The sequence below is a fragment of the Panthera pardus genome, unplaced genomic scaffold (genome assembly GCF_024362965.1).
Source record: "Panthera pardus isolate Hobbes unplaced genomic scaffold, ASM2436296v1 HiC_scaffold_7, whole genome shotgun sequence".
Taxonomy (NCBI): domain Eukaryota; kingdom Metazoa; phylum Chordata; class Mammalia; order Carnivora; family Felidae; genus Panthera; species Panthera pardus.
Window position 1 is genome coordinate 60331488 of NW_026527002.1, and position 4362 is coordinate 60335849.

A 4362-nucleotide genomic window follows, 5' to 3' on the forward strand; every position below is an offset into this window, starting at 1 on the left:
TTGCTCTCTCTCGCTCTTGCTCTCTCACAAATAAAATTAAAAAAAAATTTCTTTCTACCTGTCGCAGCTGTTCTTCCCCTTTTCCTAGTTTTCTTCATTCTTTGGATTGAGTATTTCTTATGTTTCTATTTTATCCCTTTTATCAGTTTGTTGACAATTACTCTTTATTGTGTTATTTCAGTGACTACTATTGGTTCTGCATTATACATCTTTAATAATGCACAGCCTGCTGTCCACAAGTATTTTGCTTCTTCAAGTGTAGTAGAACTTTACAACTATATACAGTTATATGCAACTTTCCTGGCCTTTGTACTATTATCATCAGATACTTCTGTGTTATAAACTGCAGAACATGTTGTTTCATCTAAACAGTCAATTATATTTTAAAGCGATTTAAATAGTGAGAAATGTCTTTATATTTACCTACATAGCACTATTTCCATAGCTCTTCTTTCCTCTGTGTAGATTCACATTCCATCCATATTACTTTCGTTCTATCTAAAGGTCTTTAACATTTCTTATAGTGCAAGTTAGCTGGTGAATAATTATTTCAGCTTTTGTTTGTCTAAAAAGTCATTATTCATCTTCATGTTTGAAATATATGTTTGTTAGCTGTAGGATTCTAGGGTGATAGTTATTATTTTTTAAAGACTTTAACACTGAGAGGGAAGTACAGAGAGTTCCTATATGACTTTTTCTCCTGAACACGCAGTCTCCTCCAACGATTGATATCCTTTATTAGGATGACACACTTTTTACTTTGGATGAACCTACATTGATTCATCATAATTATCTAAAGCCCATAGTCTACCAAGAGGTTCGCTCTTGGTTTTGTACATTCTACAAGTTTGGACAAATATATAATAATATATCTGTGTGTCATTATACTATCACACAGAGCATGTTCAGTGCTCTAAAAGTCCTCTGTGCTCTGCCTCTTCTATCCGTCACTCTCTCATCCCCTGAAACCATTGATATTTTTATTGACCCCATAGTGTTGCCTTTTCCAAAATGTCACATAATTGGAGTCATACAGTATATAGCCTTTTCATATTGGTTTCTTTCACTTAGTGATCTACATTTGAGTTTCCTCCATGTCTTGCCTCTGTGCTCTATCTTTTCTCTAGCATTTAAACATATGGGAAGTATTAACTATTATAATGTCCCTTACTACTAATTCCATATATTATTAGTGGGTTTATTTCCATTGATTGGTTTTTCTCCTTATCATAGGTTATGTTTTCCTGCTTCTTTACATTCCTGGAATATTTTATTGGATGTCAAACATTGACAATTGTACCTTGTAGGGTGGGTGGATATTTTTGTATTCCTACAAATATTCTTGAGATTTTTTTAATGCAGTTAAGCTACTTGGAAACCATTTAATCATAAAGTGATTAAAATCATAAAACTAAAAGCTTTAATTTAAAATTTTGTTAGGTGACACCAGAGCAGTATTTAGTGTAAGGCAAACTGTGCCCCACTATTGAAACAAAACTCTTTGGAGTAACTACCCAATATCCTATGAGTTATATTCTCTATTCTGGCTGATAAGAACAGGAAATATTATTTGATCCTGTTTGAATTCCAAGTGTGCTCCTGATAATTCCTTCATGTTTGTTTTTTTACCTGGTCTGGGTAGTTTATTTCATTATATGTACTGATCAGGACTCAAGAGACATCGTCTGTAGCTCTCCCAAGCTTGCTCTCTGCAGCTCATTCATCTCTGTCCTCTGTCCTCTGAACTCTAGCCACCTTGTCCTCTCTGGACTCCTAACTTCATCTCTTCATCTCAGAAAGTTTGATAAATTCTACTTGGGTTTCCTTTCCATGCTGTGCAACCTGGAAACTCTCCAGGTGGAAAGTCACAGTAATTGTAGGGAGCATCTCCTTTGTTTTGATTTCTCAAGGAGCATCACTGATGTCCGATATCTTGAAACCCATTGTTTCATATATTAGTTTGTTTTTTAAGTTATTTCAGGTGGGAGAATAAATCTAGTTCCTGTTACTCCATTTTAGCTAGACACAGAAATTTCTCAACTGTGGTGCTTCTGAGACTTTTAATCCTAAAATATTGGTGGCCTTGGGTTAGGATGGGCTGAACACAAATAATTAATCATGGTTTCATTTCCAAAGAAGGGGAAGAACTTCATAGATAAGCATAAAGTTACCGAGAATGGGAATATCACAGCAATTTGTCCGTTAGGTATTGGTCTTCTCTGTTTGATGATGGCAGTTCTATGGACCAAGATAAAACCACTTTTACTTATGGCCTCACTGTTAGATGGTCTACATCAGAGAAAAGAAATATGTAGGGAGATGTGTCCTCTAAGTTTGGGCCAGGTAGGTGTATGCAACATCACACTTTACCCTCTCTGGAGCCACTTGTGTGGAATAATAATTATTCATGACAATGGTAACTAGTAGTTTTTGAGTACTTGCATAGAAACTCTATGCTGCACAATCTCAGTAAGTTGATATTTTATCCTCACTTTCTAACTGAGAGAAATAAAGTTCAGATAAAATAACACACCCAATGTCTCTCAGCTATTGAAAGTTATAGTTGGGATTTAAACCCAGATCAATTTGATTCTGAAGCCAAAACATTTATATTCTATGCTATGCTAAAGGAACTCCAGCCAGCCACTCAGTAATCTCTTGAGAAGATCCCAAGGGACCAATAATTTGAGTTTCTTTATATCTCCATCCACATTTAGCAAAGCCTCTTGAAGAGAAAGATAGAGAGCTGTCATCAACCAGTATTGACCTTGAATGAATCCTGGGTAAGAGAAAATAGGGGACTTGATAAAACTCTCCTATATCGTGAACTCATTTGGAGGTCCAGGGTACTACCTGAATTTTACCCTTTGAAATCTAGACTCAAGTTAAACAGAGATTGACAGGTTTCCCCTAGAAGGAATCTCATGTTCAAACCCAACAAGAGAGTTGGTCGTGATGTTATCATGTTGCTCTACTTTAGCAAGTTCTTTGAAGATAAATTCAAGAAAGTTGAATTATTATCATCTTGGGTAAGTATGAGTTCTACGGTTCTGTTTATGAAGCTAGGATTCAATTTAATTCAACAAACATTTATTAAATGAGTTGTCTATGCCAGGCAGTGTCTTAGACTGGAAAATCAAAAAAGGAATCAAACGTAGACCCTACCATAGAGGAAATCAAAGTCTAGTTTGGGACATGGATGCATAAACAGATAATTATGAGAGCGTGGACAAAGTACAACAAAAACCAAAAACACATACACAGAGGGCCATGAGGCCTCAGAAGAGAGGCCAGTGGTCCCTGCCTGGGGATGGGAATGCCCATCCAGAACTCTTCATCCTCTTTTAGTTGTTTCATGAGCAGCGTTCAGAGTTTCAAGATCTTTAATATTACGCTAGACTACAGCATGCATGTGGTAGTCATGCCATTTGTTGTTCTTGGGATTCTGAATGTGATTCTAGAGTCACAATGCTAGGAATACACTGAAGGGAGAGTGGAGATTCCAAGTGATGTTAGGCATTGCTCTGCCTTTGATGTGCTCTGAGACTTGAATGTGTTAGTGGATCTTTTGGCTTTCATCAGGTGTCAGTTTTGGGGTGCACTTTAAGCCAACTGTTGGATAATTACCAGCAGAAATCTGGAGATTCTCCAAGGGAATGATGGGTCAGAATTCTCTTACTACAAAGTGAGATTCTCCTGAAATATGAGTTGAAATAAGACTGCACTTTGATAAGAGTGCCTGGGTGGCTCAGTTGGTTAAGCATCTGACTTTGGCTCAGGTCATGATCTCACAGTTTGTGGGTTTAAGCCCTGTTTTAGGCTCTGTGCTGACAGCTCAGAGACTGGAGCCTGCTTCAGATTCTGTGTCTCCCTCTCTCTCTGCCTCTCCCCTACTTGTGTTCTCTCTCTCTCTCTCAAAAATATTAAAACATTAACAATATTTTTAAAAAAGACGGTACTGTGATTGTATTCTGTAGTCCTAGAATATAATAGCAAGCAAGCTATGTTAAAATGTAAAAAAAAAATTATTAGTATCACCCCTTATTTTATATCGAGCAATATTCCTTAAGTTGTTTCTTATAAAAGTAGCACATTGATTAGAGGAAAGCATGGAGACAATCACTATTATTTCTTATTGCTCCAACAAATTACCACAAATTGAGTGGCTTTAAGCACATAAATTTATTACCTTACAGTTCTAGAGATTAGAAGTCTGAAATCAATTTTACTGGGCTAAAGCCAAGGTGTTGGCTTTTTGAAGGCTCTGAGGGCAAAAACATTTCCTTGTCTTTTTCAACTTCTAGTGGCCAGCCACATTTCTTGGTTGAGATGCCTTTCCTCCATCTTCAAATTACATTACTT

At 36.6% G+C, this 4362-nt stretch overlaps 1 long non-coding RNA gene across 1 annotated transcript; it reads right to left on the minus strand.

The window, feature by feature from the left end:
• Nucleotides 1-2109: 2109 nt before the first annotated feature.
• Nucleotides 2110-3377, minus strand: LOC109273276 (uncharacterized). The gene is made up of 2 exons (XR_002082962.2): nucleotides 3261-3377; nucleotides 2110-2238 (listed from the first exon to the last, which is right to left on the minus strand). It is a non-coding gene; the product is annotated as an uncharacterized LOC109273276 (long non-coding RNA).
• Between the last annotated feature and the right edge of the window lie 985 nt (nucleotides 3378-4362).